Genomic DNA, 12,004 nt, shown 5'->3' with positions numbered 1-12,004 from the left:
AAATAACTGATAGTTCATAGTTGATAGCCGGTTAATTGTTGAAGTTATTGATTTGATCAATTGGTTTGAAGAACTGATTTTGAACACGTTTTGAGAAACAACTTATAAGAAAATAGTTGTTTCATAACAAGTTGATTCAACCAGTTTACTCACCAAACACTAGCATTTGATGGTTTAACCAACTAATCATCTAAATATGTCAAAATAAGTTATTTTGTTAAACATCTCTGAGGGTAGATAGCTCTTAGCTAATTAGAGTAGTTGATTTCACTACCTTGTACAAAAGTAAAAATAGTTGATTCATAATAATAAATTGTTAAAACCAATTAATCTACCAAACATTAACATTAGATGATTTAACCACCTAACAACCGATTTGTGAAAAATAAACGAATAATTGAATAAGACACATTATACTAACATGTGTTATAGATCATGAGCTATGATAGTGTATTTTTTTTGACTAAAATTCTTAATTTTGAACTAATGAACCAATGGTGCATATATTATAAGATTGAATATGTTTAGCATAAATAATTTTATTTACAAAAAAGCCCTTATATTAAAAATAATAAACTAATTAAAGAAAATTTTAAATAGTACATATATTATCTAGAAATCAAAACAATGAATTGGAGATATCATCAAATAAAAAATGAATTGGAGAAATTAAAACTTCAAACCATTGGAAAATATGACTATTGTGAGATTTCTTCTTGTAGTAGTTGCCTTAAAGAATTGGCATGTACATTAGAAGATGTAAAAAAGGTATTTTTAAATTGGTGATTTATAGGAATATAATTACATGAAGCTATTTCCTATATATTTGCACTTGTGGGTAAATTGATTTATCTCTCCATTACTGGTAGACTCAAAGTTTTTCGATTAAAAGTTAACTAGTGGTTTTTTTTTACTTTTTTGGTAGTCTTTGATTTAGTTATTAGACTTATTTAATAATATTATTTTGTGATAATCAAGCAGCTCTCGATATTATATTGCATAAAATCATGTATATCATGAAAAAATTAAACATATTAACATTGATTGTCATTTCATTAGTAATTAAATTACTTCCAAATTAATTTTCTTATTTATTATAGTCCTTCTAAGTCTCAAGTTGATTTATTTTTCCAAAATGCTTCCAATAGCTCAACCAAGCACTCTCCTTCACAAGCTTGGAGTATTAAAGCTGAAGCTAATATAATTTATTTTTGATGTGTTGTTCTTGCCTTATTGGTTCTAAACCACCAAAAAAGACATACTTTTTTATGATAGCATAATATTATAGTGGAATTATTATCTTATAATATAAATTTTGTATTTTGTTGGAAAATTAGAAAAACTAAAAGAAGAAACTATAAATAGCCAAGATAATGTAATTTGGAATAAAATATTTGATTAAATAAGTTGTTTTTAGAAAAATATCTTCATATTTATTTTTAAAAATAAAAGTATAAAATAATATAGAAATAATGTGAATTAGCTGGGTACTTTTTCCCTCTAAGAAAAAAGTATTTGTTTAATATAAATTGATGTGATGATGAATATGTTTTTTTTTCGTAAAATGTTTAATACCATAACTTTTAAAATTCTTTTTAGCACGATTTCTAAAATAACAATACAAATTAGTGTGATAAAATAAAAATTATTCGAAATATGAAGAAATATTTGGAGTAGACAACTCATAATTTATATTAAGAGTTCAGCTTAGTTTCTACTCTAAAATCAATTGATAATGAAAATAATATTGTAAAACTTATAATTTGATTAAATATTCTACCAAACTCGTATACATATGTATGTATATTAAATTAAAAATTATTTGGAAAAACTACTGAAAATAATTCAACCTTTTATTACATGTTTGATTATTTTCGACAATTTTTCCTACTATTTTTAATATAATCATATGATAACTATAACTAGATGACTTGATACCATTGAAGTGAAGGTTAATAAGAAAATAAGTATTGTGATATATTGTATTATTCCACTTGATTCCCAAAAAAAAAGGGGAAGGCTCAATACCTTACGTGGGAATATAATTAATAAGCTCATAATTTACACTCCTATTTTATGGAGGTGGAACCAATCCTTCTTCATATCAACATTTAGTCCTTTTCTAACATTCCCATCATCTCATGTGTACTTCGTGTTGTCTATTTGAATTGTCACACCTTATTTTATTCCACTTTTATGCATAGTTATATGTTCCATTTAATTTACTATTTTTAAATATGTCCTAATATTTTATTGATTATGTTATTAGACCAATTATGCAGCGAAAGATGATAATTGTTACCTTTTACACATGCACGACTATACAGACGACTAAGAACATAAGCTTTCTTGATTAATTCGTCTGTTTGGTTTGATTTATAAATAATCTTGAATGACTACTTATCTTGAAAGAAGACACTGATTCCCCTAAGGAATACAAGGCCTTAATCCTCACAATTCTCTCAATGATCAACATGATCTTGGAGAAGTATGAATTTGTGAAGGCTTGAACACACTCAACCTTACAAGACAGAAAATGGAAAACAAAACAGAAACAAACACTTTGTTCTCTGAATGAATGATTACTATAATCGTTGATGAATTAAAACTGAACGTGTATGAATACAATTTGTGAGGAGAGTCTTATTTATAGATTTGGCTTTCATCCTCTAACGGCTAACAATCAAGAAAAGGCGCCTAAAATCCTAACGGCTATAACAGAAAACAGAAGCCTTAAACAGAATGTGTTGGGTCTTCTATTTGCGTTTGGTAACACCAAGTTGTTCCTTATTCTTCCTCTTCTAGATACAGGACTATGTATGCTTTCCTCAAGGTTGTATCATGTATGTTCATAGCATTGAGTAATTGTTCCTCAACTCCTTGTTCATCAGCTTCATTTGCTTGGGGTGGGCTGGGTTCAGCTCCTCGTTCCTCAATACTTGTGTCTTCATTGTTTGTGTGCTCAACGTTGTTGTTCCCAGTATTAACCTTGTGCTGCTCATATTTAGAGGGTGGTCTTGTTGCAGTTATTGATTGATTTTTGATTATGTAATTGATTGATTTTTGTTTATGTTTTTATATTGTCTCATCCAATCTCATTTATAAATTCAATTTGTTTCTTAATCTCATCAACATATTTATTTCATATATACTTGTCTTTTATCTTATTTTTCTACTAAAAGATATCATCTACAAGGATCATATTTTGTTAATTTAGATATTTGATCTCAAAATTTATGTACTACTCTTTCCGAATTTTTTTTTTTGTTTTTCTTTCATTTGGAATATAGGAAGAAACTAAGAAAAATAATAATGAGCATTAAAAAGGTTTATTGATTGAAATACTTAAGAATTATTATAATGAGGAAAAGACCACCATTATTATGAAAGAATTAATTAAATTTTAGAGTTACAAATAAATACGTGAATATGTGATGTACTTTCTCTTAGGAAAATACATTAGACAAATTAGATTATTTTTGTCAATAAAGATGTAATAAAGATGTCCGAAAATGAAAGATTCATGATGATAATGACTTTGTAAACTTTTCATTTAGAAAAAATGAGAAGGACAAATAAGAACGAAGAAAATATTTATTTTTAATTCTTAATTAAAGAGATATCGTATAACTCTTTTATCAATTAATTAATCTAATTAATTTCAAAAATGGGTTTAACTTTTACTATTTATAGAAGGATCAAGTCCTTTTCATCCCCTGCTTTTAGATGATTTTTAAGGCCCTATAATTAGAAAATAATAAAAATAAAAAATTATTATTTGTTATTATTTATGTTTCTTTTATTCAACAATCATGGCTTTGAGTCAAAATTAATTTTTAAAAAATTATAGAATAAGATAAAAAAAAATAAATAATAGATAAAAGAAATTAAAGTTATAGATGACATTAAAAACAATTAATAAAAAAATAATGCAAATTCAGAAAAACAAGTTAATTAAAGTAAAAAATCAATAGAGAGCACTTAGCACTTCCTTATCAATCCCACTTAGGAAGATACCTTTCGTTTCTACTTGTAGTTGAAAAAGAAATATGGAAAAGAAAAAGACAAGGAGAATCAATTGGTTGCAGCCATGTGGCTAACTTAAGCCTTTTTCTTATTGGATTTATAACCACAAATGTATTATTAACCACTCTAATTGAGTTTCTTTTTTTAGGTTCAGAAAAAAGTATACCTTAGTTTTTTAACCTTTGCATATACCCAATTGACTTGTTAAATCAATGAATGGGCGGACTTAAAATAAAAAATAAGGCAAACTGAAAAAGATAACGCGAATATATACTATGATTAGAGTGTATAAGAAGAAGACGATACATGTTGATTTTGCAATTTAAAAAGAATGATTGAAATTTGATTACATAATATCTAAATATTTTATGTTTTTAAAAAGAATTTATTACATAATCTTTATTTCCAATTAAAAATATGAGAAGATTAACTGCTTTAAAATAAGACATTAAAAATATAATTAATGAGTTACTTTTAAGAAGAACATATTGGTATCATGAATTATTACAAGCAACAAGCCTTATCATTCTTAAGAAGAAAATATTGATATAAGTCAAATTTTTCATCCTAAAATTATTATATAACTAGTAGTATTTTTCAATATTTGCAATTTATTCAATTTGTATTAATTTAAGAATAATTTGTAAATTACATATTTAATGTTTAGCACTTTTGCGAATTATAGCCTTGATATTTATTTTTTGCAAATTACAGCCACCAAAGTAGCAAAGTTTATAGGTTCAGACCAAAATACAAGAATACCGACCATTTTGGTGGTAAGAATTTTAGGTTAAGTGGTCAGAATTCTGTATTTTTGGCATGAACCTGTAAACTTTAATACTTTGGCAACTATAATTTACAAAAAATAAACATTAAAGTAATTCGCAAAAGTGTTAACTTTTAAAGTTGTAATTCGCAAATTATTCTTAATTAAATTAACTAATCTTAAATATATGTGACTTACAAGACGATCCATGCATTACATTTACAAGGGTATCTTTAATCAATTTATTTTATGTTTACTATATTTTCATATCAATTAATGACATTCTAAACTAATACAAATAAATCAAAAATTTCAAAAAAAATTAGGCATGTCCAATAACGAAAGGTTGCCATAATTCATAAATCTGATAGGATGGCGTTAACGGAAATAGGAGTATATAGTTTTAGACAGCTAATGAAACCTCCAACGTTACTTTAACAGCATAGACGTTGCAACTTACACGTCGTGACATGCTTTCTCTTGGTCTCTCTATACCTTTTAGAATATATCAGTTGTATTTTGACTAAAATTTAGTGGACACGTGAATTAAGTTGGATAATAAGATAATAATATATGCGGACAATAAAAATAAATAGTTTGAATGAAGAAATTAAGAGAATAAATTTGTAAATAAGATTAAAAGAAGATTGAAATATTATACGTAAAAAAAAATAAAATTAATAAAACTAAACTAAAATAAAAAGTGAAATGATTTTTTTTTTCTGCTTTTCACTATAACAAGGTAGAAAGGTGTCAAAAACCAAGCAAAAGAGGAGGTGATGAATAGAACATATGCGATTAGCATATGCTTAACCATAAACCAAAATATTACCTAACATGTGTATTATTCCCTATGTTATAATATTTTAATATTTAAAATCTATTTTTAAGCGAAATACTGAATTGATGACTATAACTATGACTATGACTATAATTATACTCTAACTATAAATTTCTATATATATACTAAATCGTTTTGTATAACGATAATTTGTACTCCCTAGCCTCTCCAAAAATATTAATAATGAACTCACCAAATTATTTATAACCTAAAATTAAGTATTTTCAATTTCTTAATCATATTTGTTCTTTGGTTAGCAGCTATTATAATTTTGCTATTGATATACGTGGACGACTCGATGGAGCATTAGTCATGAACCAAAATAAATAATGGTATTAATTATTCAATATGATGCCACAAGCAATAACCTAAACCTGACATAGATTAAAGACCTCAACTAACAAAATAATAAAGATGATGACAATACTTAAACGCCACAACCATTGAACTACTTATTTTGAAGTACTTTTACAAAGAAATTATACCAAACTAGAAATCCGTGTAATGCACGGATTTTTAAATACGTTAATATTTTAATGAAATTTTAGATTGCAAATCATATTTTACATTTTTTTTAAAATTTAAAATTGTAGTTATGGTAGTCTAACAATATAAATGACTAATTTTAATGATCAATCAATTGAATTTTATGTCATTTTAGTTTTAAATAACAATTGATGGAAAAAGTGGTTATTATGTACTTGAATAAATTGCTGTATAAGTTTATACACAGTGTACAATTATACTGGAATAAATCGTTTATTCCATAGTATAATTTTCTACGCGGTGTAATTTCTGAATTTTATCAGACAATATATAATGTTCTACATAGTACATTATATATTTCCAATTATAATATTTTAAACAGTGCATTTATACACAACTGTGTAATTGGAATAATTGTGATTTATTGCATTCATTAATGTATGAGTTTTTCCGAAAATATAAACTTTTAAATATGGTAACTGTAAAAAATGCAAATCAGTCAAATTCCATTAATACCAACCAATGAAAAAAAAAGACAAATAACATGCTCACAATCAAACTTTCTTTTTGCTATTATACACTAAAATCAATAGAATGTATGATTGTATATGGAAACTCACCTCATTTCTCAACATATATTAATTAAATTTATGTCCCATTATTTCACTATCCTTGATATTTTTTATTTTTTTGCTTTAGAAAGGCGTTCAATATAGTAATTTAAGTAGTTTTTAGTGGTCTAATGATGTATAACTAGTACTACTTTTTAAAATATTATTGTTTGACAAAGTAGTAGTTTATAAAGCGTTTATAAACACTACTTTTATAAATATCCTTCCTCTATAAATTTGTTATTTAAACAAAGGAAAATATATTCCTTCAAATCGTTTCACTTTCTTTCCCTCCATTTCTCTCAAAATCCAAACGTAGTGTTAATTTCTAACAATTGAAATTGAAAACTATAACCATCTAAAATTGACAACTATTTAAATAGCTAACAACTATTATAGACGTTTTAGAGCTAACCGACCAAACATTTTACTTGTAAGGATCCAAAACTCACATTCACGCAATGAACCATCTTGGGTTATAAATTGAAACTAGTCAAATTGTTCATATATTTTGTTTAAAAAGATAAATAAATGATATTTAAAATTGTAACCCTAATAAGCTAGGCTTCAAATACTCAATATAAGAGTCATTTAATTTCTACTCACAATTTAATTAAATAGATGATTAAAATAATTATGATATAATGCTATGATGACTTGTACAAATAAAGGGTTGTGATATTATAATAGTTCTAGAAGTATAAAAAATGATTAGGACTATTATAATGGGCGCCTTTTCCTTCGCCATCTTTTGTGTTAGGAAAAGTTTGGAGTAACGCTCATTATAAAGCCGCCGACGTTGCACGAACTTTTGTATTTGGACGCAAAAGATGGTAATGTGAGATTTTGTCCATATTGTTCATACATCACTACCTAAGAGATCGACTTTTTATATGACCTAATAACTACTTGTTTTGTTCAAAGCATTATTTACCTTATGATCGTGAAAAATAGTAGAAAAATATTGAGATGAAAAATAAAATATAAAAGTAAATAAATGATAGAAATAAGTAATTAAGACGAAGAAAAGAGATTATTGCAAAAGAGTCTAAAATAAATGAGACGATCTAAAGTGGAAAACCGTGCTGATTATGATAGACAAAGAGTCATATAGTATATTATTCTTGTTTATTCATTATGAAATTATTGTTTGTCTATCAAAAATAGTGCTAATTAAAAGGATATTGGGAAAAATAAAATTTTCTTGTTTACTCATTTTGACATTATTGCTGATATATGAATATTATACTCCCTCCAATTTACCATTAACGTTCCATTTACTTTATGCACTCTATCCAATGCACTTATTCAATCCTTAATATTTCTAATTGTGTATTATTAAAAATTATGAAAAGTTGATATGAATAATCCTTGCATTGAGAAGAATCAAACAAGATCCCACATGACTATGTTTTAACTCGTAGATTAATAATAAAATACAAATTAAGAGTAAGATGAATAGTGTCCAAAAAGCAAATGGGACGTTAGTGCTGAATTGGAGTGAGTATAGCTTTGGTGCATCTGTGTACGTATACTTTTTCCATTTTCAAAAGCTTAAATGTAGAGAGTGTATGAAAGTTTAGAGAAGTATTTAAAATGATTGTTAATATTAATCATAACATTACATTGTATTTATACTAGAAAAGAAATATCTAAAATATTACACTTAATAATATAAATGCTAAAAATAAAGATTATATTATATGTAATATTATCTATAAATAGTAACAAGATAAAATAATTATATTTTCAAGATAATTATCATATCAATAGAATTATCTTAATTGATATGTTGAGATTAAAATAATACAAATTATATTCTCTATTATTAAATTTAATTTAGAGTATGATAATTAAACTATTGATATTAATACTGGGAGATTGAGGAAATAAGAGGATTATCGAGAAATAAATTGAAGATCTCACTTTAAAATGTAATACTTACTTAATTTCCAATTAAGGTAAAAAAATAATTCTTTATTCTTATTAAGTAGTATGACAATTGATAAAAGAGGATGAACTATATACTAACAATAATATGTGATTGTTATAAGATTGTTTCTTGCCTCATCTTATATGATATGTATATAATGTATATAAATATTGCATAACAGAAACTCGAAAATAGAATAACCCTAACCCATTTGACAAATTTTCCCACCAAGTATAAATCTAGTATAACATAAACTCGAAAATGCCCTCGAACTATGATGCTCGAACGAGCATTATAAATGGTCGAGTGAGCAGCTCATGCAGACCCTTTACTAACTGTAGCAGCTTCATGCTTCGTTTAAGGCACTCCTCATACGCACATTGCCTTAATTCGTTGTTAATCTTGTTAATAGTATTGTTAATTCAATTTATTTTACTGGTTGATTGGGTTAAATGATCAAATTAATATCTTGTCTAATTAATAAAATTAATAATCTCCCAATTGGTTTTTTTCAAAAAAAGCACATGCACATTTGCTCAAGGCTCCTTAAATATTTGAGGTTGTGCCCTATGTAAATCATAGTAATTGCTTAAGTGATAGAATATATAATATATCATGGGGATTAGCTTCAACCATCAACTTAAACTTTTAGTTGAGTTTTTTCTTGATATGGTATCGGAAGCCAACGTGATTGAAGGTCACATGTTCGTATATATCTTATCTACCCTTTTTAATTCAAGTGAAACATTTACAACTCGTTTGATAATCGGTACTAAATAGTGAAAATGGTAAATGAAAAGTTAGTGTAATTTTGATAGAATATCACTTAATAATTTTAATGGTCGTGCTTATTCTCCTTCAACAATCTCATTTCTTTCACAAAATTCATTTCAATGCATTGCGATTTGAAAAATGTGGTATTAAGTAGTAATGAAAAACACCGAACAATAAAACTTTTTTATGATGAAACTTTCATTATCTTGAGAATTAATGACATTATACATATCTTGAAAATTTACACTACTAATCAATCCTATCACCACTAATTAGTATTATTGACAAAAAGGTTGTTAATGCCATGTATGAGGAGGACATATGCTGCAACTACACTTCCAGCTCAAAGGGTTTTCATGTAAGGGAAGTAATAGAGTATATAATATATCCTAAAACCTTAACTATTAGCATAAACTTTTGATAAAGTTGATTCCTATTTAACAATAAATTCTACTCTAAGGCTCCAACACTAATATTTTCAAACCCAATTGGCAAGGATGTAACATACCTAATACTTGTATACGTCAATATGTCAAGTTGTCAATTTAAGCATCAAATTTATTTTCTATGTCCCTTCTGAGAAAACATTATTTAATTTAAATATATGAGAATTTTTAAATTAAATAGTATTTTCGTAAAAGGACAAAAAAGTAGTCGATAAAATTTTAATATAAAAATTTAATATTAATAATGCATTTGAAAATTCAGGGGTCCATCCAACTAGATGTTACAAATAAATTTAGTTTTATTCTCACACAACATGATAAAAATTCCATGCATGATAGTGGAGGACAATAAAAACATGTGTATAAGGTTTACCACTATAGGAGATAACTATGTTCATAGTCTTCGATCAAATCTTGACTACCAAGAAAAATATTATGTTGTCCTTTTATTTTAATTAAAGTTTTCTATGCTTTTTGCTTAATATAGAGGGCAAGCATCTTAACTTGAATGGTAAATGCAACCTTTCGTGCTACCTTTCAAAGTGCGTCACATGCAAGGGTTTTGGTCTTATATACCTTGACCTACAAGGCTACAAAGCGTTATAAAATTTGTTAAAACAAAAAATATTTAAAAATTTAAAAGGAAAATAATAATAAACTAAAAAAATAATAGTAGAGGCTCCTCACCATGAAAAACTAATAGTTACCCAAGTTAATACAATAGAAAAGTTAAAAAATACTTAATAGTTAACATCTGCAACATCTGCATGTATGTAGAGTTTACTACAATGAACCCTTTAATATTAGTAAATTTTGGATTCACCTTTACTTATATTTGGATAATCATGAGTTTAAAGACTTTACTACAAATGTCTCATTGACTTTAATTCTAGAGTTTAATTCTATTTTTGAAATGAATTCTATAATTATAATTTTTATTTTGGAAAACTCAATAAATTTGACTCGAATTTAAGTATGATAAAAAGTAAATAAACTTAGGTCTGAATTTAATATTTTAAACTTGAACATGATCCATAAATAAATATTAAACTCATTTTAAACTTATTAGAAAATTATCATCTAACTTTTAAATAGAAGAATATCATAAAAAAAAAATTGTAGAATGCTTATTTGTCCACTAGTGATGTTGGATCACTTTGATAGAGTGGAGGGGAAAAAGATGCAAAGTAAGCTAGTCCATATCTAAAATGCCTTTTGTGTTGTAGCCAATTACAAAGTGGTGTGATCATTCTTAACTTTCCAAGCTGCCACGAGTAATTATTATTTTGTTGATATTGCTTTAGATGTTAGGTTTTTTTAATGATTAGTAAGTTGGGAGAAATTTGATGAGAATTAAATTTAAAATAAGTTTTTGAGAAAAGTATTATTTATTATTTAATTGAGATAAGATTTAATTTTTAATTTTTAATTTTGGGTATTTGATTAGGTGTTAAAAGTTGTTTAATTAAACTAAATAATAAATAATCAATTAGAAAGGGGAAAATGTCCATGCATTGATTTTATATATTTGATTGTTTTGGGAAAGTTAGGGATTTATGTAAGTGGTATCATGGAATATCCTATTTATAAACATTGAGAGTGGATTATAGTATGCCTTTGTCAAATAATATTAATTAACTTTTGTACTTCTGATTTATGATTTAATTTTGTTATTAATAAATAACTCTATTTTAATTTAGTCTATACCATTTACCGTCTCTCTTTATTTATTAATAAGTATCTACCTTTTTATAAAAAACTCAATTTCTTTTGCTATCTATTCTAAGAGGCAAAGTCGTATGAAAGTAAGAGGCATTTATTTTTATACATATTTTCACTTTAAATTAAATAATTAAATTGGCCCATCCTAGCTCAGAATAGATAGGCCGGATATGTTTGACCAGTATAGATTTGATTCTCATTTGGACGTATCGGTCAACAACATGAATTGGTTTGAATCAGCTAAAACTCATCTTTAATTGTTAGATTGAACATTGAATTATGTGTACAGAGTCCTTATGTAGCAGCCAAATCAGAACAGATGAAGTATAATATACTATGAGACTTTTAACAAATCATTTAACCAACAAATTAAACTTTTGGTTGATTCCATTTATCATT

This window comes from Amaranthus tricolor, chromosome 4, assembly GCF_026212465.1.
Source record: "Amaranthus tricolor cultivar Red isolate AtriRed21 chromosome 4, ASM2621246v1, whole genome shotgun sequence".
Lineage (NCBI taxonomy): Eukaryota > Viridiplantae > Streptophyta > Magnoliopsida > Caryophyllales > Amaranthaceae > Amaranthus > Amaranthus tricolor.
This window is presented reverse-complemented; position numbering follows the sequence as displayed.